The following is a 27338-nucleotide window of genomic DNA, read 5'->3' as shown; positions in this document are numbered from 1 at the left end:
CAAAGACAAAGTAGCAAACAAAATGAAGGAAATGCCATTTGTAGACTGTTTTATTTCTGCCCATATTTATTGGTAGTTGACTAACACACACCATGGGAAATCCCTTTATTCCTCTTAAGCACACTGTTAACAGATGTAACCGAGCTGAAATTAAGGAATCTGTTCCACGCAATCTAAACCACGCATACACGTTCATATACAACACACAAAGGGAAACAGGAAAAAAAACCTGATAGACTGAAGGTGTATCTTTGGTAATGATGCTCTTATAGATGCCAGCTTTAAAACTTCACAATTTAAAAACAAACAAAAACACTTTTGAGTATTCCAACCACAAAGACTAAAATAAAACTGGTGGAAAATACCAAATATTGGTAAAGGTGTGGACAAAGTATTATTACCAAAAGTGCATTGTGGATCAAAAACATAAAGTAAGGCAGTTTTTATGGAGAGTTTATTTTATGTGGTTTAAATATAACTTTAAATAAAACTTAATCAGACATTTACACAATGTAAAAAGTGCATTGTTTAGCCAATATAAATTAAACCACAAAGGAGTAAAAAAAAGTTCACAAAATCCCTAGGAACCAACCCAAGAAGAAACAGAACACCTGAGCAGACCTATCAAGGGATTCAAACTCGAATTCCTCCAATAAAAAGACCTTGGGTCCAGGTACTTCATTGGTGAATGTGACTAAACATTTCCAAGAATAATTACTGTCAATACTTCTCAAAATCTCCTAAATTGCAGGAAGGAGAGCTTCTTACCTCATCCTACAAGGCCATTATTAACTTAACCCCAAAGCCAGACAAAGATACCACAGGAAAATGCCATCCCTTATGAAAATAGGTGCACATAATGCTAGCAAACCAAATGAGAAAAGCAACAGCAGCTTAACCAGGAACCCTTCTTGTTCAGGGCAGTGAGAGCCAGTGTGCAAAAGGTGCAGCTATTGGTTAATGCAATGTCGTGTCAATTAGATGTACATGTCTGAGGTCTTTCTCTGTTGTAGCTCTGTTCTTTTCTTTTCAATATACAAGGTATATTGCCCTATAATTGTGGTAGTGACTAGGAATAAAAAAAATAAGGTATTGTTAACTTTTCAAAGAAAAAACCTTACTACATGCATACATATAATGCACTTAATAAGCATGAACTCAAGAACACACATTTTTAGATTGCAAACCATCCATGACATGTCTAAACTTAATTTCAAATTCAGAAAGAAGTATTACTGTGTACTGCTAGCTTCAGAGCAAAATGCGTTACCATCTTAAAGAGGGCACCCGAGGCTGCAGCCACTTCTTGCACTTCCCTCCCAGCTGATGTAGTAATTCTCTGGGCTCCAGGGGTCTTTGGAGGGAATGTGCGAGGTTAGTGGGGTCCCACCCGTGCAGCTCTGAGCAAGCTGTCCCCACACTTAGGGCATCAGGCAAGCTCCTGTAAGTGAGCCTAATTAAATAAACCCACTGTTCACCACATCAGCCTGGGTGGAAGCATTGCTTTGGTTTGTCGTTGGTGCCCTCTCTGGGGTGAATAAACATTTGCCTTTCCAGAAGAGTCCACAGAAGTAAAAAGAGCTTCTTTATAGTCTTCCATCAAATAGACACTCCAGCGTGTTTTCCAAATAGCAAGAACATTGCCACACATATTCACAATACAACTATTAGAAGCAAGAAATTTATTGGCACAACAAAATTATCTAATGCATAGCCTGTATTCAAGTTTTCTGAAGTATCCTAACCATTCTGTAAAGAACTGTCTTACCAATCCAGAACTCAACTTGGGATCATAAACTAAATTTAGCTGACCTATCTTTACACACTTTGCTAGGCAGCTTCCAAGACGGTTTCTAATGATCCCCAAATCCTATTATTCACACATTTCTGTAAGTTTCTATTGAGTACTGGACACATTAATGATGCTTGGGGAGATTAATCACTATTACTACACCAGGAATACTGAGTGTGAACCTAAGAAGTAGATGAACAAAGCTTGAGTGTGTCAATCGGCTGCACAACACTGCCCTCACATATTCAGGTCTGGAAAAAGTTCACCAACAGCCTATCTACATTAAATCTTTTCTAATATTTGTGTGTTTGGTACTAAATATACATTCTAATGCCTCATCTTATAATAATAGTGTGTTACTCACCTTTTTAATACCGTGCTGTTAAATGCTCGACATGAACAGCTTAGAGAAGGATTTGTTTCAGTTCATGGTTCTCAGTGTGGTCGGGAGGACATGAGAGAGCAAAGCAGTTCACATCACAGCAATCAGGAAGCACAGAGAGATGGAGAGAACCCAGAACAAGATACAGCACCCAATGAACCCCGTGTGTTCCCCACTTCCTCTAGCTAGGTTTTAGGTCCTAGTCTTCAGACCTTCCCAGACAGGGGATGAAGCCTTCACTACATGTGCCTTTTGCTGTTTATTTCATATATAAACCACAGCAGGTGATAGAAGTTATTATATTGTTTCAAGACATTAAAAAAATTAGATTTCATTGTATAGAGTGACATATACATATTCTCAAATATATGTGTGATGGGTAACATGACCACAATACAAAATACATTTCCTCTGATGGGTCCAGAGGAATGAAAAGCAATAGTCTAAGCCAGCCATGCTAGTCCTGTTCTATTTATTTAATGATGCTAAATGAAATCTGAGAGTAAATCTGTTAGGGGCTTAGAATTAGAGGCCACTATTCCTCAATACAGACCATTAGGAGCTTTGCACCATGTGATAGGACGGCCTTGAGAGAAGCCAACTCACTGAGGACAGTATACACAGAAAGACAAAAGCTCCAGAATGAACCGGCTCTGGACTCACTCCTCTGGGTTTCTGGCAACACTATTTCCTTACTGCTTAATAAAGAATAATAGATTTCCTTACTGTTCAAGCCACTTTGAGCTGAGGCCACTAACATTTTTCTGACCAAATGCCTTATCTAGGGCTCAAAGTCTAGCAAGAAAGACAGAGGCGATGAAAACAAGGAGCATACTACCAAACACCTTTGAACTTTTACAGTCAGGCATTCCTTAAGGCTTTATAACATCATCTAACTGATTTCTCACAACAATCGACAGAGTTTCTATGACTTCACATATTATCTTCACAGTGAGACTCTATTCAGGGAAACAGCAATACAAATTAAGGGTGAGTGTGTTGTTTGCATGTGCACATGCGTACATGTACACATGTACAATCTAAGAGTCCCTCCACAGGGGCTCAGGAAATACATGATAGAAAATAGAAATACACAGCGACATATTATGAGACTTAAAAAACAAAATCAACCAACCAAATGAAAACCAGAGTAGACTAGCTATTTCACCAAAATACCATCTACAAAAATGTCACGGCAATGCTGGGCTGAAATGTGTCCCTCAGCAGCTCCTTAGGTAAAAATCCGCACAAGCACTGCTATCCCTGCTCATCATGGCTTTGCAGATGATCGCCTCCACATTTCTGCTCAGGAAGGGGTTAACATCCTCCCGTCTGTCTGGGGAGGAGGGCGTACTAAAGGTGCCACACTGTGCCCCTGACACCAGCTGAAGCAGAGGTGTCTGCTGCTACCCTCTCTCTCCCAGGCACGGTGCTCGCAGAACGAGGCGCTGCCTGTGCCGCTAAGTGATGTGCATGCAAAGTCTCTTGGAGCTCTGCTGAGACTTGCTGAAAGCCGAGGTATGACACATGGCGCTACCTGCACTCACTGGTCCAAGACGTGAGGCCCCCAGGACTGACTGCTAATAATCCCCAAGGACCCGTGCCAGGAAAAATGGGCCATTCTATTTTCAGAAAGAAGTTACCCAACTCTGCATTTTTTTTGGCAAGTTATGTGAATTGTATAAACAGACTCCTTCAAATTCAAGGACATACTTTTTGGGCCATTATATTTTTACATAAAATTTATGAGATTTTAAAAGAGGATTATAAATGGTCATTTATGCTAGTCAGCTTTTTTGAGGTCAGAATCCACATTTTTATTATTACTTTACCACAAACTTCTGAAGAATTGTTCATCAAACTGCTTGTTTTATTCTCTTCTGAAGCACCAAAACTATCTCACAATTATTTTTTTAAAAAACCCTTCCAGATGCAACATTGGAGACTCAGCTTCTAAAGCAACAACATTTCACTTTCTAGGTCCCATGCTAAATTTCCATTTCATTCCCGTGTGCTTTTCTGCACAGTATTCTTTTAGTCTTTATTACTATCACTCAGGTCCCTTTCTGGCCCTTGAAGATGACCCAAATAGAAAATACAGCTAGAAGCCAATGTGCAAAACAAAACAATGGAACAACAGCAGCAGCAGCAGCATACGAGGAAAAGCCACCTAATTCGAAGCAGGGCACGTTTTCCCCTTATGTCCTCCTCTTGCATCTACTCCGCTTTGATTGACACATGGCAGTTTGAGAGTCATCCAGGGGAGTGTGTGAGTGACCCATGACCGAAAGAAGAGACAGGAGAATGGGAACCATTTGAGAAAACAGAAGGGAAGACAAAGGGCTTTAGAGGCCCCGTGACAGACAGGACAGAGAGCCTGGAGCCACCGGGTTCTAGCTCTATCCAATCACACAGAACTGGTACATGCAACAAGACAAGTGATTTTGCAGAACAAGGACAAGAGCTCTTCATAAGCACATTCCTTAAAACACAGACACGCGACTGCCCTGAGCAGTCCTGCGCTTTAAATGAGCAAACCGCTTGGTGAACGGCTCACTGTGCTTGTGGGGCCCTGGGATTAAGATGGCAAAGGGCACTAGTCTTTCAGCACCAGAAGGATTTTCAGGATCTGGGAACAGACTGAAATATGGCCGGTGGTCAGGAGAAGAAAAAACACCCCAGAAGGAAGCCTCTGCAAGTCCTCCTGGTGAAGCATATGGAAGGGCTGCTGGCACCACTAACGTGCTTGCTAACGTGGCAGCAAGCATGCAGCATGCATGAGCTTTTACTATTCAGTGGGAGTCAATTATTCAAGCCAATCTGACAGAAAAATCCTTGGGACTACAACTTATTTGTTCTGCACAAGACAAATTGATTCATTTTAAAAGCCTAAGCTTTCAGGGCATCAGATGAGTATCCACAGATGTTCAGGGAGATTCCTTCACTCTGTTTCCAGGACACAATGTACCTTTGGGAATCTCCATTCAGCTCACAAATCTCCAGAAACTTTTCTGTCTGGCGTCATGAAATCCTGTCATATATACACCTACTATGTGACAGCTGATATTAGATAATAAGGCAATGCAGTAGGTATATTATCTGAGTGGAGGGCACTCACCAGGAAAACCTACACCTGACATCATAGTTAATGTTAAGAAACCAGGTTCCTTACTACTGTAAGAACAAATCCAACGCCCCTTCTCAACATTATCCTCTAGGACCCAGCTAACAAGAAAAAAAGAGGGGTATACCAGGAAAGAAAAAATTAAATTGCTCTTGTTGAAATCACAGGAAAGATGCAGGATACAGGTAGTTTTATTAATATAAAGTTCAGTCAGATTTCTATAATCAGTGAATGAATAACACCTGAAATTAAAAAAAACATTACCATTTACTTTAGCAGTCCAGAAATCAGGAATTTAGGTTCAAACCTAGCCAAATACTCCCTGCCCTCGTGTGTGTGTGTGTGTGTGTGTGTGTGTGTGTGTGAGAGAGAGAGAGAGAGAGAGAGAGAGAGAGAGAGAGAGAGAGAGAGAGAGCGCGCTATTCCATGTTCATGGACGGGACAACTCAATATCGTCAAGATGTCAGTTCTTCCAAATTTGATTTATAAAATTCAAAGCAATACTAGTCAAAATTGTAGCACATTCCTTTAGGGATACCAAGTTGGTCCTAAAATTTACACAGACAAGGTAAGACTCAGATTGGCCAATAGAATACTGAAGGCAAAAGTAAGACTAGAGGATTGACAAGACCAAACTTGCTATAAAACTTATAAAGTCATCAAAACCAATGAGGTAGCAGGAAAAACAACAAAAACAAACAAACCAAACAGGCTGGAGGAGCAGAAGGCTCAGAAAGAGTCCCATGTAAGTGCATCAAACTGATCTTTGACAAAGGAACAGAGGCAACACCGAAGCCAAGAGCATCTCTTCAACCAACTGTTGCTATAGCAACTAGAGACAGAAATATTAAAAATGTTCTAGGCTCAAAACGAATTCAGAGTGGATTGTGGACCTACGTGTGAAATCTGGAACTCTTCAACAATTCCAGGGAGAAATCGACGTGACCCGACTTGCAGTGGAAATAAATACAGTGACAAACCGACTTTGTTACCTTAGAATCTGTTCTGAAAAGGACACTACAAAAAAAAAAAAAAAAAAAAAAAAAATAAATAAAAGAGAGGGTAGACAGCAGGCCACACACTGTGTGAAAATATTTGAAGAAGTTATATCTAACAACAAAAAGTATAAGAAACTTTTAAGATTCTATAATAATTATTAAAAATGACAAAAGATACACAGATGCTAAGTAAGCATATGCAAGAAGCTTCACATTGTGTCACTTGGGGAATCCATATCAAAGCATTAATAAGGTCTGAACATTCAAATATTCTATTCTGTGGTCCTTACCCAAATGAACTGAAAACTTACATCATCACAGAAACTTTCAGGTTCATCATAATTTCCAAAGCTTAGAAGCACCAAGATGGTAACATATTAATCAGTAATAAAAAGAAATGAGCTAGCAAATCATGAAAAGACATGAACAAACCCCCAATGTACATTATTTAGTACAAGAAGTGAATCTCAAAAGGTTACCCCACTGTATGACTCCAATTCATGTCTGGGAAAGGCTGCCTTTAGAAACAATGGGAAAAGTGCTTATGGCTGGTTGGAAGTGGAATGAACTGGCATGGCACAGACAGCTTCTCAGGGTGGTAGAACTATTCTGCAAGATTTTAGAATACTAGATACACACCATTGCACCTATGTCCAAATGTACAGATAAATACCTCAACTATGCATTTTGGTGATAATTTAACAATATGATCAAATTATCAGTTTATCAGTTGCAATAAATACACTACTATGTATGATGCAGGATGATAATAGTTTGAGAATCTGTACTTTAGCAGGGCAAAACACATGGGAGCCCTCTGGTTTCTGCTTAGTTTTGTTGTAAACCTAAAACCTCTCAAAATTCCTATCAGATTCAGTCTGATCAGCTGCTAAGTTACTTGATCGACAGAAAACGAAGTTTGCATTGTGTCCACCATATAAAATAAAACAGGTAGGTATATAAAGTGAGCCAATGTGATCTGTAACAGAGATCATTCAACAGACAACAGCCTAGGATGGAGAGCCCAGATGGCAGATAAGGACTCTAAAGAAGCTTTAAGCTACTAAGAGGCCAATATGATTACCAGCAAACAAACCAACAAAAAGCAAACAAACAGATGAAAAATAGAAGAGAAGGGGGGCATAATTACCACAAGATTGCAAAAATGTATCTGAAGTAAAATAAAATAAATAGAAACAAAGTTATTAAGTTTAAAGGTGGATTGGAGGGAAAATGTACTGCTGAATACATAGATAAGTCGATGTTATCCTATCAGAAAAACAGGACTCCAAGGAAGGAATGGGGTGGAGACAGCAGAGCCTCAGTGACCTGCAGGACAGAAATTAAAATGGAGAAGTGTGTGTCATGGAAACATCAGAACAGAGAGTGTACAGAATAGAAATATGAGCAATTGATAGTGAAATTTCCCCAATTCTTCTGAAAAATATTCTAGAGATTCAAGCAGCATGCTGCCCCATGTACGGTAGGACAACCATACCTAGGGAGGGCCGTTGTGGGCGACCTCCTGAAGAACACACACAGGGAGACAGCGAGCGGTGCAGAGAGAAAGGGCCACTGAACATGGAGGGGCGGCGGCGGGGGCAAGGGCCGAACTGTCAGAAACAAGAGGGACAAGACATGGCATCTTCCAAGTGCGGTATAAGGAAGGAAAACACAGGAACCCTGTCAACTTCAAATCTATCTCTCAGACAACGGAAAACCAAGGTGCTTTCACACAAATGAGAACTCGCTGCTAGCAGACCTGCAGGACAAAAATGCTAAAGGGAGCTTTTCTGACTAAAGACAATTGACAACAGATGGGAAATGGGTGGACGCACATAAAATTATGAGTTTGTGTGTATTCTAACTTTACCTGAAAGATAAAGGAGCACTTAAAGCAGAAGCGATAACACGGTATTTGGAGATATACATCACACAGGCGACACACACATACCCATGTCTGTGAAAACAAAGGAGGGGCAGTGGGGTAAGCTGGCCACTGTGGACAGTAAGGGTACATATTACAACCCCACCATAACCACTAAGGAAAAAATGCAAAGAAATGCAGACGAAAATCCAATAGAATTAAAACCAAAAACTCTTTGACTTTTCTGTCCAAAGTAAGTCAGAGAGGAGGAAGAGAGGAGCACTGGGTAGATGAGAAAACAGAAAGAAAACTGTAGACCTTAATTCGCAGTGTGAACACTCATGCTATGGTCTAGTGAAACAAATGCTTGAATAAGTGACAAATTTGAATAAATGACAAATTTCATTTAAAATCTTTGTATTTTTTAATACAGGTTATAATTTTAAAATAATTTAAAATAAACAGTTAGTAACTGTCTGCTATGTAAGCCTGAGGACCCAAATTCAGGTCCCCAGCACCCACAGAAAAAGCCTGGGTGGTGCACTCTCTTGCAAGGCCAGCTAGCCTAGCCAAACTGAGAGAACCAGTCCCAATAAATAAGGTAGAAAGTAATGGAAGGAGACACCTGATGCTGACCTCTGGCCTCCCCTCCTGTGCACTGCACACACACAACTATAAACAAGCACCACTCCAACCTAAGTTTCTAAACTGTGAGCTCAGAGATCTGACTTTCTAAGCTAACAGTTTAGAGGGGAACACTGATACTCAACTCTGTTCTCTTTAGCTCAGCTTTTGAAGCTCTAGTGACTGGGTGTAAAATGGAGAATTCTCTGGGGTTTGTCCCCTGGGCTGACAGTAGATGACCTCCCCAGATACTCCACACCTGTGACTCTGAAGAGGATTTTCATCTATATAAAGTTGTTCTTTTCAGTGCTAGAATCGAGGTTGTCACAGCCTTCCAGACCCGAGAACTCAAAGCAAAGGAGCAGTTAGGTAGCCAAGCTGCCTAGTCTGCTGCGGCTTTGCTCCCATCTCATTGTTTTAAGTCCCCATGGTAACAGACTTAAACAGAACGTATAGCTTCTTTATGAACAGGAAAACAAGAACAGCGTCTTCTCGTGTTATCCTAACTGTTCAGCACTTACATTTTAACAACTCAGGCCTTCACTCTGTCCGGCAGCAGGTGCTCTTATGTCCCCTAGTGGACACAGGATGATATAGGGGAGAAAAGAGGGGCAATACTGGCTCAGGAGAGGCCCATAAATCCTAAATGCCTGCCCAGAGACTTCTCAAACCAACGCTTTGTATGACCTACTTGATCACAACAAGGAAAGCATTAACACATCTGAACTGGACCACACCTACCTGCCCCATGTGTGGCCACCCAGCTAAAACATAATCTTGGCTCATGACATAGGTATGAACAAATGCCCACCAATTAGTGACAGATTTTGACCTGACACAATACAAAGGAGTCGACATTTCCACTGTAAATCTTTATTTTTAGCGATTTATGGCTTAGTCATAAAAGCAAACTTCAGGGGAAAAAAGAGAGTGAAAAGATTTAGCCACAACAGAGACTTTTTCCTCTAATAAACTAAAAATAAAAGCATGTAGAAACTCTGATCTGAGACTAGGGGAGATAGAGGGAACCTCTGAGGGCACAGACACTTTGACAGCCTGGTGTGTAACTGTCTCCCTAAGGCGGCCGTGACTGGAAAGAACCAATGCAAGGTTTTGTTGTTTTTGAATATGGAAATAAGGTTCCCTGACAACATCTCTAAGTTCTAAAGTCACATGTTCTCTCCTCAAATGCATGTCCCATACACACAAGTGGCCACACACATCACTGGCTATCAACTGGCTTCTGCCTATTATTACTAAAGATGGCTTCCTTCCCCAGTGAACCCAAAGGCTGCTGTTGCCGGCACTGGACCCATGCCAGCACATTTCCACAGAGTTGCAGCACAGACAGAGAAGGCAAGGTTCCCTTTGCCTTGTGTATCCCCTTTCTCCAAGCTGACACGGCAGCACGGAGCCCAGGGCCTCATGTGCTCTACAGAAATTCTGCAGCTTGCCCAGCGTTCTGCATTGCTAGGAGTGAACAACGAACGGGCTCCAGCACTCTGCCCTCTGCTCTCCTGGTCTCCTCTGCGGAATGAACACGCCATGCACACACCCATGGGAAGTGTGCACCTGGTACCCACTGAGTGCTGAATCCCGCCGTCTTCATCTGTACTTCACCAAGCACTAGCTGAGCTGAGGAGGGTTTTCTGTGGTCAGGAGCCATGCAGACTACTCCCTGCACCTCCACTCCTGGGCCTGCTGCCTGCTTCCTGGAGAAAGGGGGGCGACTGCGGCAAGTTTCTTGCCTTTCAGCCTTTGGATTCTTCTGGCAGGAGTTGAGAATTAAGTTAAAGAAAAAGAGTTACCTCAAGTAAGAAGAGATACTGGTCCCTAGAACAGCTTGAGGGTATGGCAGTATTACGTCCCAAACGCATATTAGAAAGAACCCCACCCCCACCCCACCCCCGCCTAGATAAGGTTTCTCTGTATAACAGTCCTGGCTGTCCTGGATCTCGCTCTGTAGACCAGGCTGGCCTCAAACTCAGAGATCCACCTGCCTCTGCCTCCCAAGTGCTGGAATTAAAGGTGTGCTATACTACCACCTGGCAAGAAAACTCTTTAGTAGACACAATCAGCAGCAAATTCACAGCAAAGTTTTACAATAAAAGCCAAGATGTTCTAGTATACTATATTAAGACTGAGCACAGGCCTTGCATTCCACGCTCACCAAGTCTTTAGAGGAATGGTTTCGGGGTGAGGCTCTAGATTAAAGAAGAGTTCCTGCTAATTCCCACCCGAGTCAGAACAACATCAGGTACTTTATTGCAAACCCTCTCATCTGTTTCCTGGAAAGTCAAGAAAACTAAACACCGTCTTTAAACTCACGTAGCATTTATCATCTTCAACTTCACTAATTTGACACAAATCAAGAGTCAAAAGAAACTGGGAGATCTGGAGCAAAAATATATAGAGATACTATGAAGTTCTCACCTGACCAGCTCTCAAGTCAGCCTTCAGAACTCATTTACAGACACCCCTTACCATAGCCAGGGACGAAGTAAAACCCACTCAGCACCACTGCTAGACAGGTCAAACAGCTGTGGACCCTGACAGACAGCTGACAGGCGCAGAGACAGTCTGGTTTCTGCCATGGAAGTGATGCATTTATACCCATTCTTCTGCTGGGCATAGTGTGTCTGTTATCTTGGCTCCCAGGAGGCCAGGGCAGGAGAGTCTGCAGTTCATGCCTGCTCTTGACATCGAGCTCCAGCCCATGCTGTCTTTTCCTCTTTTCCTTTCTTTGACAGTTCATGTCTGACAATTAACCCTTTCCCAGAATTATCTCCATGGGTCAGGACATGATCAGGCAAAACCACACCCATTTGTTTGTCCCACAGTTGATGGCTTGTAGGGAAGGGCAGAGGCGCTCCAGAATTCAGAAAAGGAGTAGAGATGTTCCCACCTCCTCGGAAATAAAGACTGAACACTGTCTTCACGGATCAGCCCCGTTAGGCTCAGATACTCATTCACTGCATTCATTCAAACCACCAAGGAGACTATTTTATCAGTGTGAGGCTCATTTTAGAGCAGATTGTTGTAAGTAAGTTTGGTTTTTAAGATGAATTTGCACTTGATTTCCAGTTTCGTTGGAGAGGCTCCCTTGTTTTCCTGACACCGAGAAGAAACAAAAGGGACAGGACCACAGTGGGCACTCTAACCCTGAAGCACTACTGTCTGAGTCACAGAAGCAGAACTGTCAGGAGCATGTGCTGTTCTGAATGGCAGATCAAGAGATGAGCACAGTTCATTCTAAGGGGAAACGGTAGTAGACCTCGCTGTCTAAAAGCCACACGGAGGACTAGGGCTGTCACTTAGAAAGAGAGCATGCCTTGCTTTCACGAGGACCTGAGTTCCATGCCAGCACTGAGAAAGGAAAACAAACCAACAAACCCCACGTAGTCACAGGCCACCACTAAGGAAACTGAAACTCCCAAGGCGACTTTCAGTGACACTCACCACCTGTAACTGAGACTTCTTGATTATGAGAAAGAGCCATGGTCTGCTTCTAAGTAGGATGTGGCTGTCATTCCTAGGATGAGGTGACATTATGGAGTAAAGACAATGATCTAATGTTGATGAAATAAGCAGTCACCCAGGTGGCAAGGAGTTGTGGGTGGCCTCTAGGAAGAGCTGAGGCTGGTCTCAGGTTTTTAATATAGCAAAGTTTTAATGAGGTTTACAGTTTTACTAATTGGGTGGATGTGATCAACTGGGAGGGGGGAGGAGGTTAAGTTCTCTTTTAGGCATAAGTCTGGGATGCCTATTAGATCTCAAATTTACAAGCTATAGGTAGTGGGTATTTAGGTTAGGAGTTCAGAGATATAAAGGATGGACCACCTGTCCTGCAAATGGGAAGAACATATGGAAGTCTTAGAAGGAGGCGCAGTATAGCAGGACAAGGGTCCAGAGCATTGAGGGACCAAAGTGGAAATGTACATTCTGTAAGCAAGAAAGACACCAAAAACCTGAGTACAACTTTTCCTACAGCTGCTATGTGCAAATGATTCTGAAAAATCCATCTGTGAAAGGAAGAAAGAAAGAAAGAGAGAGAGAGAGAGAGAGAGAGAGAGAGAAAGAAAGAAAGAAAGAGAAGAGAGAGAGAGAGAGAGAGAGAGAGAGAGAGAGAGAGAGAGAGAGAGAGAGAAAGGAGGTGGCATTCTACGGTTTTATAAAGCACAGCCTCCAGAGTTGTTTTCCACGTCCAGTGGCAGCCACTGGACCAGGCACCTGATCTGTAACGGCAGGTACTCTCTGTAGGTGACGGTGACAGGGCTGGACTTCCCTACGATCCACCATTCTGCTCAGTTGTTCACATGAGGAGCAGAAGGCAAAGTGCTGCAGGGAACCCACACAAGGCTGCCAAGTTCACCCAAGTCTTCAGAGACGACCCATTTTAAGTAATAATCTAGAACACACTAACACTGGTTACGAGTAGATGTGTACAATCTTAGAACACTGTCTGAACTCATCCCCACAATGCTGCGGTATAGGAGACATTACTTTTCCGTGTTATAGAAGAAGAAACTGAGGCGCAGGAAGGTTAGGTAAACAGTCTATGTTCACACTGGCAATGTAGCCAAAGACAAAGGCTCCCCCTCCGGAGCCCAAGCATTTAAACACGATGTCCCTCTACAGGACTCAGAGACCCCAGCTTTTTTGCTTCAGTTACAAAGAAAACTCAATGACTTTACCTAGCTTATAATTTTTAAGGGCAAGTTTTAAAAATAATCATCAGAATACTTTTTTGTTATAATATTTTCTACTCATAAGACTTGCTATGACTAAAGGTTATGATAGATAAACCTTTAAAATTCTGTATTACAAATCTTACCTAAGTGGTAGCTGTGCACAATTTTAGGAGAAAAAGAAAGAGAAGTGATTTCTAAAGAAACGACATGGCAACTTGCTTTGACAGGGTACTAGTCTGATCTATCATAAAACTATAATTTACTTTCTCCTGTCTCCTTCCCTCTAATTTTTCTATCTTTCATCACTAAGAAGGATCAATTGTACCATTTTCTCTGACACACTGAAAATAATTATGATTAGCCACCTAAGCAACTCAGCTATGAATGACAGATGTATTTCTTCCTCCAAGGAAATGACTACTTTGGGCCTTTTCCATTACTGGTAGGTTCCTTCACAGAGGAACTGTGTATATGGAGGTGAACATGTACGGATGCACACAGCAGAGCCAGGGAGAAAGAGGAAGAAAAGTGTCTCAACAACTGGGGTTTGTTTGTTGATCTTTCTCTTTATGAGTAATTACACGTCTTGATGAGATTTCTAAATTTTATTTTAAACAACTGCCTTTTAAAAAATGAAAAGGGGATGTGGTGCACACCTTTAATCCCAGAACTCAAGGTAGAGACAGGCAGATCTCTGTGAGAGACAAGGCCATCATCGAGTTCCAGGACAGTCAGGGCTACAAAGTGAGACTCTGTCTAAAAAATAAGACAATACATAATCCAAATAAAAATGGAAAAAACAGAAATTTGTAGTGTTCAAGGGTCTTTGTAAGAGCTCAGATTTTTGGGTTAGTCACAAAGAAGAGGAGCTGCACACCGTAATCACAGTGTCTTCATGTGGAAGGAACTGCACGTTCCGTCACAAGAAGAGGAAACACTACACTACTTGGTTTAGTTCAAAAGACAACAGTCTTGTCCTTTATCTAGAAAATAACTGAGGATAAACCAAGGGCAAAGGTGGAAGTCATCAACTGAAACTCAGCATGAAGTAAATGCCAGCTGATGAAAAAGTTGTCAGTGCTCAACAGAAAAACAGAAAAAAGAACAGTGGGACAAGTTTTTCAACAAGATAATTTCCCTGTAAATAACTGTCATTTACTGTGTAATTATGACATCTCTGCTATTTTGATGCAAACACGGCCCTTTTTCTTTAGAAATGCATCAGATCCCCACAGCCCCTCTGCCTCAGTTACGTACTCCTGTGTGACAAACCACCTGAACGAAGCCCGGCCGCTCACAGCAAGCACTTCTTTTCTCAGGACAGGAGGGTCCTGTGAGCGGTCTGTCAAGGTGCAGCAACAGTCAGGCTAAAGGTAACTGTGGGCAAGAAGTTCCCCAGAGGCTGCCGCCGCCACCATCCACCATGTAGGTCACTGCATATCGCTGCACATGACTTGGCAGCCTCCTTCCCAGTGAGGGAGCCATGAGGAAGGGTGAAAGCGGTGTTAGCTGAAGTTGAGATTACCTTGGATAACTGGGTCTCAGAAACACACCACCACCTTCCCTGTGAAGTACTGGGTAGAAAGACTGGTCCAGTCCAGGAAGAGATAAGGTCAGGGTGTGAATACCAGGAGTCGGGGATCTCACAAGTATCCTGGTCACTGGAGGCCACCAAAGACTTTGAGATGTTACCAGTCCATGAAGTAAAACACCTAGAACCTGTTGCTGTGTAGCAGATACAAAGCACAGAAGGTACGAGAACATTAACTAGTGGTGGACAAGTCACTTAATGAGATTTTAACTTCTTTAGATGAAAGGGATGGGCTTACCAGTCCTTAGATGTCTTTCTCGATGCTAACATCTTACAGTCTGTAATGGTCTCTAAGGAGTGGTGCAGTCATCTGAACTCCAGCAGCTGGAAGACAGAGCCATCCCCCACCTTTCCTCTCTTTCCGTTCTGTACAGAGCCTTGCTAAGCTGCCCAGGCTGGCCTCCAGCTTCTGAGCTGCCCGACTTAGCCGCCAGACAGTTCCTGCCCCCTACTATTACATAAATGGAAACGAAGCCTAGTAAGAGAGTAAGTGAAACACTCTTTAACACAGTGTCATCAGCTGTACAACGGGAGAAGAATCATCTCACCCCTCTTAACTACGTCCTAAGACCTAGCTTCCCTTTTTTACCCTTCAGTGTGGTGGCTTTAGTGGCTTCACTGTAGTAGGTTTAAGAAACCTGTCATCTTATCAACTTGCATAACAATGCTTTTTTACGTAATGTGAAGCTTGCCCCATGAAATCACCATGCTATTCCACTATCCAGGCAACCCCTCCTGGAAGCCTTGGAAAGAGATAAGCTTGTTAGCATCTACAGTACGGACAACTGTAAGGCTTGCAATGGCATGAACTTATACTAAGTTTTTAAACCATGTTTTTCTTTGTTCTCTCCTTTCCTTTTCCATCTTCCTAAGAACTTTTAATTTCTTAGAGAAATTTTATGATGGCTTCATTTTTAGTTCTTTTTGTTAGCAGTTTTCAAGAAAAACATCAAAGATTATGCCAATACAAAGACAAAAGTACGGTAATTTTTAGAAGTTCTTATCGTCTTTGTCAAGAATAGCAAAAATAAACATGCTACTTGGCATCATATTCAGGGTGATTTCCTTTATGTTTTTCCAAATTTCCTCTGAATGTACTTCTCAGTCTCCCAAACACACTAACATCTTCTGCCTGAAAGCAGAAGCAATTCTTGGTATCAGTTTAAAAAAAAAGAAAGGTCCTTGCTCTGTGGCTGTTCACTGCACAGGAAACATAAACTTCTGACATAAAAACAAGGCCAGAAATCAATTAGAAAGAATGATGCAAATTTTCTCAAAAATATTGTCAGAGTGGCTGGGAAAATGGCTGTGTCAGAGGTGCAGGCCACAAATCCCCATGACCTGAATTTGATCCCTAGGACCCACACATGGAAAGGGAAAGTGAACTCCTGCAAACTGTGCTCTAACCTCCACATGTGTGTGGATGCAGACACACACACACACACACACACACACACACACACACACACACACACACACAAATATGTGTGTAATAAATTTAAAAAAAATATTGCCAGAGGACAAAGAAAAATAAAAGCAAAAGCGCAGAGCAAATTTGCTCTTTGTTCTAGGAACTCAGAGCAAGAGAAAGGTCACCTTGGGCACAAAAGACAGTGCTTCTGTTGCTTTTACTGATGTCCTAGCAAAACCATCAATGTTTAGGGCTCTAAAGAATGACAATTGTCTTTCAAACAGTTGCAAAAGACTTGACAAACATTTGTTGGAATAAATGGAATGTATCTTGGCTTCTGAGGTCAAAATTTCTGGGACTCAGCTGAACATGATTCTGGCTTAAGACTTCCATGCTTTTCAACACCCCATAAACATGAACATTATTGATGCAGATCTGCCACTTGAAATATTCTACCCATATCCTCTCCGGGAAGGAGTTCTCTTTTTACCCATTAGTCTCTGGTGACATACTTGTGGCACTTACAAATTTAAAAGGCTGTCAGAGTCTAATAATGGAGTCTTGAAGAGAGTCACGTGGGTACAGATCAGAAAGAACTCAAATTAATTTTGGAGAATTTACTGCACAGGTTAGGGGTCACAGGGAGGCAAGTTTCTCTCTACAATGGGAAATTACAGAAGCCATACCTTTTGAGGGTAAAGAGAAACCAGAGGAGGAGTTAGCACTAGTTAAGAACCAAAACCCAAGTTAGAAAGGCATGAAAGAAACCAATGCACGGACATGAAAAAAGCCAGTCATTGTCGGTGACTTGAACCATGCCTGGGCAATACCTGCTTTTAATGATGGCTCTTACCGGGCATCAGACAAAATCCGCAACCACTGAGAAAACTCACCCATAAACCATCTGGGCAAGGACTACATTTCAAGATGGAAGCTCTAGAGCTTTCCTCCAGTGAAGCTGAAGAAAACATGCAGGAGAACAAGGACACAAAGTACCAGGCAGGGTGTGGTGGTATTGTGTTCCCCAGTATATCGTGCACCTCAATAAATTTATCTGGGGTCAGAGGACAGAACAGCCACTAGACAGACATAGAGGCCAGAAAATGGTGGCACTCACATCTTTAATCCTAGCATTCTGGAGGCAGAGATCCTTCTGGATCTCTGTGAGTTCAAAGCCACATTGGAAACAGTCAGGCATGGTGACTCACACCTTTAATCCCAGGAAGTGATGGCAGAAAGCAGAAAGGTATATAAGGTGTGAAAACCAGGAACTAGAAGCTTTTGGCCTGGTTAAGCTTTCAGGCTTTCAAGCAGCAGTTCAGCTGAGATTCATTCTGGATGAGGACACAGAGGCTTCCAGACTGAGGAAACAGGATCAGCTGAGAAAATGGCAAGGTGAGGTGGCTGTGGCCTGTTCTGCTTCTATGATCTTCCAGCGTTCACCCCAATACCTGGCCCCAGGTTTGTTTTTATTAATAAGACCTTTTAAGATTCGTGCTATACCAGGGTTTGTTTTCCTCGCCCAATCCGCTATGGTACACCTGCCACTAGAAAATGTCAACAGCACAGGACAAACGTTTGCTTCAGGTCCTCAGCACTAAGTGCCTTAAGAAGGAAGTTGCAGCTTGCACATTCACAGTGGGAATGGAGTTGAGGAGGAGCTTTCTACGTCAGGTAGATGCTCTCCAGAGCTCTGGCTTGAGATGTTGTCAGAGGTCATACTGGGTAAGACCGGGGAATTTATTCAAAGTCAGGCTATATAATGGTTGCCTTCCAAGGAGGGTAAGAACCAACAGGCCAAAGACTGATTCCTACTGGGCTGGCTTCATACAGGAGTCCAGCCTTTGTGCAGTGTTGGAATAGTAGCCAAAAAACATGATGATCCTCATAGGGACCATTCTAGTCCCTGTCTTCTGTACATGGTATTCTCTGTCCATGTGTCAGGAGGACTTTGTTCTCATAAGGGCATTGGTCATCAGATCAGGGCCCATGCTAATGTATTACGGCCTCATCTAACAAGCTACATACCAAAGAGCCTCTTTCCAACTAAGGCATGAATCTCAGCAGGAGCGCTGCTTAACCATACCATGCACAAGACTTATCCCAAGCAGCATGTGAAATATTTATTCCACCTTCCTCCATCTAAGAGGAATGGGGATGCAAGCGCACACACACACATTTTTTTTCCCACTAAGGAGGACCTATAAAGCCATCAGAAAAAGTCCTCCTTAAGGTGGCAGGTAGACACTTTCCCCCAAAGATCCTGGTAAAGTAGAGCCTGCTAATGAAGTGAGCCCTGCTACATAAATCAGAGCTCCTGTCCACTTTGGATGACTGTTAATTCTTTGGGAATTTCACATAATGTATTTTGATCATATTCATCTCCTCTCCCCCAACTCCTCCTAGATTCATCCTCATCTTTCTACTTTGAGTTTTCATTTTCTTAAAAAAGAAAGAAAGAAAGAAAGAAAGAAAGAAAGAAAGAAAGAAGGAAGGAAGGAAGGAAGGAAGGAAGGAAAGAGAGAAAGAAAGAAAGAAAGAAAGAAAGAAAGAAAGAAAGAAAGAAAGAAAGAAAGAAAGAAAGAAAGAAAGAAAGAAGGAAAAACAAAGACAAACAAACGATCAAGGCTAATTTGTGGTGTCAAACTACTCATGGGAATGGGGCCTGCCCTGCAGTGTGACCTACCAGCTATTACACCTTAAAGAGAACCAATCCCCTGTCTCCCAGCAGCTACCAAATGCCAACAGCTCCCCAGCTAGTGCTGGGCTTTGGTCTGGCCTGAGCTTGCACAGCTCTCATCTGTGCTGTCACAGTTGCTGTGAGGTCATATGTAGAGCCTGCCTGTTGTGCCCAAATGACACTGTTTCCTTGAAGCCATCTACCATATCTGGCTCTCGAAATCTTCCAAGAAGACCCCCGAGCCTCTGTAGGAACGGGGAGTGATACACACACCCTCTTTAGGGTTGAGCCTTTCTCAGAGTTCCTTCTTCTTCATGCTAATTACCATCTACAGTGAGAAGTTTCTCCAAAGAGGGATGAGAGACACTGATCTATGGGTAGAGCAGGAGTCATTTTAGTACTATATCTATTCACCAATGACTGGATTTTTAAATTGGAAGAGAACACCAGACTCCCATAAAAAGCTGAGAAATATCTTCATTCTAAGCAACATCAAGATAACAGGGAGAAGGGAAAATTAAATATAATATTATTTAATATACAATATTAAATATAATATTATAGCTAAAAAATGAGAACATCAAAAAGGGGGAGTAGAACTCAAGAATATATTTTTAAAAATTAGAAATAGCATTACCAAAATAAATCTATTAGATGAAAAGCTGAAGGGCTCCCTAAGAATATCAATACCACTACCACAAACCAAGAGTTAAACATTTATTTGTAAAAAGGAGAGAGACAAAGCACATCCAATATCCAACTTAGTAGAGTTGGACCATATGAAAACAGTGCCCATAACTACAGCAAAAGATAACTTCCCAGAAAGGACACTGTCAGATTCTGAGAGTCCCCGAAGAAGTATGCATCCCATCAAATGGAAAAAGACAAGGTAATGGGAAGGTACAAAGAGCAACAGCAAGGTCTCCTTCATGGTGATATGGCTGTGAAGACACAGCATGACCAAAGCAGCTCATGGAAGAAAGAGTTTATAGTTTCAGAGGGTAAGTCCATCGCCACTGTGGAAGGCAGCATGGCAGCAGGCAGCCATGCTGCTAGAGCAGTAAGTAGCTCAGAGTTCACATCTCAATCCACAAGCAGGAGGTGGACAGAACACTAACTGGGAATGGCATGAGCATTTGAAACCTCAAAGCCCACCTTCCCATGACACACTATCTCCAAGGTCACACCTTCTAATCCTTCCTAAAAAGTTCCACCAACTGGGGATCAAGTATCCAAATACATGAGCCTATTGGAGCCATTCTAACACAAACCATCACACCCTGCTCCCTGCCCCCCATAGGCTTATGGCCACATCATAATGCAAAATGTATTCAGTCCAACTTCAAAGGTCCTCACAGACTTTCAGTCTCAGCCCAGTTTACAAGTCCAAAGTCTCTTCTGAAACTCAAGACTGTAAATCCCTGTAACACCAAAAAGTAGATCACCCATTTCCAACACACGAGAGCACAGAATATACACTCCAATTCTAAAAGGGCACAGTGAGGAACTACTTGACTAAAGCAAGAACAAAACTCAGCAGGGCAATCCCATGTCTCATGCCTCTGCCCTCCAGCTCTGTTGACTCTAACACACTTCCCTCTTGGGCTGGTTGCGTTTCCTATATTTGGGTTTCCTGGGCACTTATCTGACAGGTCTGGCATCCCCAACATCTGGAGCTCTCTAACATGATCAGGCTTCACTTTCACAGCTTCGCACAATGGCCCCTGTGGGTCTCCAAGCAAGATTTCCCTGCCATCTACCTGGTCTCAATGGCTTTCCTTAACTGTGGAGGAAGATTCCACAATCCCTTTCCTCCTGTATCCTACATAACTCCAAAAGCAGAACCACACAGCCTATTCAGCCAAGTTCAGCTGTCTCATTGGAATGAAAATCTGGCCCCTTCCTTGAACTACATTTGCATATAGTTCCCTTTGTTGATGCTCTTTAGGAACAGATAATTCCTTGGCTCTTTTCATATACTGCAGGATTAGCTGGGTGGGGTCTCACTCCAAGATCACCACTCCCTTTTATTGACATTTGACCACCCCTTTTTTTTTGGTCAGCACAAGCCTTGACTCCAACATTAAATTTCCTGACGTTCCTTTCCCCCCTCAAACTGTACATTTTACACTTCTTTTTTCTCCACTTGCTCATTTTCATTGTAAACCTGCATAGGAGTCATCACTAATTACCAAGTGACAGTCAATTTCAGGATATCTTGAAATCTCTGCCAATAAAATTAGTCTAACACTCTTCAACTTAGCCTCAGGTAGATTCTTAGAACAAGCGCAAAAAGCAGCCAAAACATCCAGAGCGGTCTCGACTCGAGTTGCTGACATTGTCCCCTGTTGTTTGTTTCTGCTCTGTTTGGGGGCCCAGCACCCAGCTCCAAAAGAAATCACACATGGAAGCTTATTATTTCGTATGAACGCCTGGCCTTAGCATGGCTTAGTTTCTTGCCAGCTTTTCTTAACTTTAGATTAACCCATCTGTCTTTTGCTTCTGGGCTTTCCTGTTCTCTTACTTCTGTAAATCTTACTCTTACTCTGGAGCTTTCTGTGTAGCTGGCTGGCTGGCCCCTGGAGTCCTCCTCCTTCACTGTCAACTTCCTCTTTTTACTCCATCTCTTTTCTTCTTTCTCCTCTCTATATATTCTCTCTGCCTGCCAGCCCTGCCTATCCTTTCTCCTGCCTTGCTATTGGTTGTTCAGCTATTTATTAGACCATCGGGTATTTCAGACAGGAACAATAACACAGCTTCACAGAGTTCAACAAATTCAACATAAACAGAAGTAATAAACAAAACACCTTAAAATAATATTCTACTACAGTTCCCATCAAAACCTCCTGAGCCAGGCTTCCATAGTCCTTATTGCTCTCAGTGCTATTGTCTTCCAAGTACCCACATACAGCATTCAACTGCTTTCCTAATCCAAAATCCCAAAGTCTTCCACATTAATCAAAAAAAAAATAGCATGGTCAGGGCTGTCACAGCAATCGCCCTTACCCTGGTACCAGCTCTAGTCTAAGTCATTTTTCCACTGTGAAGAGACACCATGACCAACACAACTTACAGAAGAATAAGTTTACTGGACCTGTTTACAGTTTAGGGTGAGTCCATGAGCATTATGGCAGGGAGCATGGCAGCAGGCGTGGAGCAGTAGCTGAGAGCTACATATCTATCCAAAAGCATATGGTGTGTGGGGGGGGGGGGGGGGGGTGGGGAGCATGAGTGAGCTAACTGGGAATGGCATGGGCTTTTGAAACCTCAAAGACCAATCCCCCTTCCCTTGGGACATACCTCCTCCAACAAAGCCATACATCCTAATCATTTCTAAACAGTTCTACCAACTGTGGACCAAGTATTCAAATATTTGAGCTTTGGGGGGAGGGGGGCATTCTCATTCAAACCACCACAAGCAACAACAAATTTCAGAAGTTCCAAGTACAGATTACTCTTCAAGGGAAATGCAAATCAAATCACCATGGATATGACTGATGGTAGATAATAGAATGTGTGCAGGAAAATCTCTAAGGAAAAATGATTTTCAATCCGAATGTCTGTATCTAGTGAAACTATCATTCAAGCATGAAAGCAAAATATTTTCAACATGCCAAACATTTACACACCTCCCATAACTCTCCACCAGGGTAGACAGGTGCCGTTTCCTTCTCTCTAATTTCCCATGTACTGAGTGGAATACACCCTTGTATTAAACTCTTTACACAGTCTACAGCAGAGATCACTTCAGAGGGCACACCTCACCCCACCCCCAATGCCACCTTTCCCCGTGTTTGTAAATAATTACTTTTAAAAGGCTGTGTTACATTTCTGAAATGGGGCTTTGAAAAGAAGTGACTTAGCCTTCATGAGGTTGTTACAAATTTTGGAACATACTTACGTTTTGTTCCACAGAGAAGCCAATTTTCTCCTTTTAACCAGAATCTACAAAACAGCTTCTTTTGCCAAAAGAAAACCCAACGGGAATACTAAGTATGCATTTTTGAGAACAGACATTAGGCACGCAAAGCTTTGGTGGTGGAAGCATATCAGATATCCAGAGAGCTTGCTTGCTGTCCAGGTTATGATTCTCAATATACTGCACCATACAAACTTAAAGCTAACATCACTTTATATATGGAGTAAGCACACCGTTCCTTAGTATAGACATAACATGCATATCAGGTTTTTTGTTGTAAAAAGCTTTGTTTCTTCTCTATATCTCAACACACATTGTACAACAGTCAGTTAAAAATTAAGTAACAGGCTGGGCATTGGTGGCGCAAAGCTACACAGAGAAACCCTGTCTCGAAAAAAAAAACAAAAAAAACAAAAAAAATTAAGTAACAGGATACTGGTTAATGAGAGTATAAAGAACAATACCAGGAACCTTAGGTATTGTTTTGTTTGCAGTATAACAAACAAAAAGAGCAATTGTGTTTTGTTTGCTTGGTTGGTTGGTTTTGTTTTTTCGAGACAGGGTTTCTCTATGTAGCTCCAGCTGTCCTGGATCTCGCTTTGTACACCATGCTGGCTTTGAACTCGCAGAGATCCGCCTGCCTCTGCCTCCCTAGTGCTGGCATTAAAGGTGTGCACCACCACCACCAAGCAAGGAGCAACTATTTTAAGTGATCTGTTCTAGGAGTATTAACACCTACCTCTACATGTGAATTAGTAAGCACACAGATTTGAATCCAAGCAGACTCAGTTTCCAATCCTGGCTCTACTATTCAAGATGCTGAGTCTGCTGGGCTTCAGTTACTTTAGCAGTAACTAGGGGAAAACAGACTACCTACCTGGCTGCAACTAGAAATGTTTAAAGTCCTGGGAGGCACCGAGAGACTGCCATTTCAAAGCAGCCTTACTTTCATTAATAAGGCTTCACCAATGTTCTGAAATCCTTGATATTAACACAACTGGACATGGATAACTTTATTTCAACTACATCAATTGTTGGGGAGCAAACTTGGGTAGCATACTAAAATCCAAGAACATTAAAATCCCCATGTTCAATACAAGGAGTGTAAGTGATCCTTGTCTGCAGTTGTGCCCGCCACAGCTTCGGTTTGGTGGTCAATCTTGCCCAAAATTTAAATAGAAATTTTCAGAAATAAAAGAAAATTCTTCAGTTTCAAATTCTCCTCTATCCTGCCTGTCCCTGGACATGGATGGTTCCTTTGTCCTGGCCATCTGTGCTGTATTTACTGCCCGTTGGTTGGGTCGTTCAGTGGCTATCTTAGGTATCAGATCGCTTGTCCCAGCACCTCTGTGCTTGTGTTCAGGAAACCCATACTCCACTTAGTAACAGCTAATGTATAAGAGAGCTTATGCTAGCAATTTACATACAACAAAGAGAAGATATAAAGTATTTCCTTAGAGTGCAAAAATAAATGTGAAAGAAAGGATTTAAAGAGAAGAGCATAGTCATATATTTTACAGTGTAAAGTTGGTCTGCATAACTATTATTGTTAGTCTCCCACTGTGTTCAATTTAGAATGTGAAATTTTTAACATGGGTGTGGTCAGTATAGAAAAAATAAGGCACACATACACACATATATAGGGTCTGCTACTATATATGATCTAAGAATCATCTAGGGTCTTCCCAACCTATCCCTGTGGATGAAAGTGTTAAGAACTACTGTATTCTCAATGAACTTCAAGGTGAACTTGACAGAAGGAAAAACATTAGCCACTGTATCTTAGACCAACAGACTCACAGGCATGCTGTGTAGCCCTTGCTCATATTCTTACAGGTATGCATGTTTCTTTTCTAAGGGTACAACAGCAGTGTTAAGCACTTACAGTAATACAAATTACTGGAGATTTCTGGAGTCAGCTATTCCAGTGAAATTTCAGGTAAGCAATCTGAATCAAAAATCCAGGCTTCCAAAGGCAATCGGAAGCTGGGCATGGGGGACATGCCTAAAGTCTCAACACCTGGAAGCCCAGACAGGAGGAATATCTCAAGTTTAAGGCCAGCATGGGCAATAATACAAAATATATTCAAACAACTAACTAACTAACTAACTAACTAACTAACTAACTAACTAACAGTATCAGAATTGATAGCGATTATCTTCCCTAGTACTCTTTCTTGACAGAAAACTCAAACTGTCCCATAGAGATATTCCACAGAAGCAGCCCTCATGTAACACAACAACAGCACTTGGGAGGGAAAAAGGTTTGTTTTTTTTAATTTAATTTAATTTTATTTTACAATATAATTTAGTTCTACATATCAGCCACGGATTCCCTTGTTCTCCCCCTTCCCCTTCCCCCCAGCCCATCCCCCATAGGGAAAAAGGTTTTATCTACATTTTCTAAAAGATAGCAGAGGGCCATAGAAAAGTACAACAGACACATTTTCATATTAACCTCATGAGAATGTCACTATATAGAGATCAAATAGAGGACCAGGGAAAAGCCCTTAGCAGCTAACAGCTTCATGGACTGGCAGTTACAGATAATAAGACACTGAATTAAAAGTTCCTTTGAAGCATAGTTCATGTACTTCACTACCCAGTACACCGTCCTTGAAATTGTCTACTGGTTAAATAAGCAGATGAATAATATTGGACTATATTTGCACAGTATCATACACCAGATAGGTTTGTACAACCATGTGTAACACACTTTAAGGAACAAATAGATACCATAGGAGGAGTGTAATTCCAAAAGTTTTAGGTCCTTTATATCAGGAAAAGAAAAACCCTTAAAATATTATATATATATATATATATATGTATATATATATATATATATATATATAATTTTTTTGTGCTCTGTAATGTTAGCTGCAAATTAAGAAGCTCTCCTCAATTAGTATTATATCTAAAAATGCAAACCTGTCCTGGTCCATTAGATGGTCAGGAGGGGGACAAGAAGATGACTATATGTCAACTAAAGCAGCTACGGAACAGAAGGATGCTGGGATGAATATCCATCAAACTCATTTTAGTACACATAAGAAGCATCAGTCTTGGAGGAAAAATAAAAGGCAAAGTGCCCTATCTTGGCCGAGCAGACTATTAAATTCAGATGCAGGGTTCTATTTAGTTTGGACAGGTCCCAGCCACAGAACAAAGTCAGTCTGTCCTAGTGCCATAACTGAATTCTACAAGTTAACAGCTTTTCATGAAAAGCTGCCATTTCAAAATGTCAATCAAATCCCAGCATAAGTGGGAACTCCTGCAGAAATAACCAGCTGCAGGTTTGAAAAACATTTTTCACTGAAAGTGGAAACACAAAAGATGTTTGAATGGGATCTCTTTTCATTCCTGTAACAGTAGACAGCCATTTTCACAACATCAAGGACAGAAAGCAGAGGACAAAATTGCAAATAATGTCTTGAAAGGGTTATTTGCAGGGGTGATGACTGATTCAAGTTACAAATGACAGAATTATTGGCAAATGGGTTCTCATTAATATGAAATTGTTTGTTTCTCATTATGTGATCATAGTCTCAGACTGTGTTTTAAATTACACTTGAATGATTATGCCACATAAAATGGACTGTAGACTTAAGTTTTGACATTTATTCTCTACTTGTTTACAGAAATTGATGATGGTATCCCCTGGCTTTCTGGGTGAATAATCTACTAACTGAGGCTTATGAACATATAAAAAACACATTATTTTATTGCTCAGAATTTCAAAGACAATAAAAACATTACAAATCAATACTAAACCTGTCTTCAAGAAAGATCCTCTTGTAGGCAATTATATAATACAGAAAATCTAAAAGACAAGTTCTAAATGCACAACAGGAAATACAGTTAGGTGGAAGATCTGCCAATCATGTATCTTCAGAGGTATACAATAATAAAAGATCAATCAGAAAATAATGTTTAGAATAGGAAAGGAAGCCTAGTGGTAGTGTCTATGCCTTGTTAGTTCAAGCCCTTGATTTGATCTCCAGGACACGGACACACACACACACACACACACACACGGACACACACACACACGGACACACACACACACGGACACACACACACACGGACACACAGAGAGAGAGAGAGAGAGAGAGAGAGAGAGAGAGAGAGAGAGAGAGAGAGAGAGAGAACAGACAGACAGAAAGACAGAGACAGAGGGATATATATGCACATGCAGCACACATGAAGGGAAGAGAGGGAGAGACAGAAGAAAGGGGAAGGGAGGAAGAAGGATTTTTTTT

At 41.7% G+C, this 27338-nt stretch overlaps 1 protein-coding gene across 1 annotated transcript in view; it reads right to left on the bottom strand.

Moving 5' to 3' along the window:
• Positions 1 to 27338, bottom strand: part of Srbd1 (S1 RNA binding domain 1) — a 180757-nt gene that overhangs the window by 25181 nt on the left and 128238 nt on the right.

Source organism: Peromyscus leucopus, chromosome 22, assembly GCF_004664715.2.
Source record: "Peromyscus leucopus breed LL Stock chromosome 22, UCI_PerLeu_2.1, whole genome shotgun sequence".
NCBI lineage: Eukaryota > Metazoa > Chordata > Mammalia > Rodentia > Cricetidae > Peromyscus > Peromyscus leucopus.
Note: the sequence above shows the minus strand (reverse complement) of the source record. Positions and strands in the feature narration are given on the sequence as shown.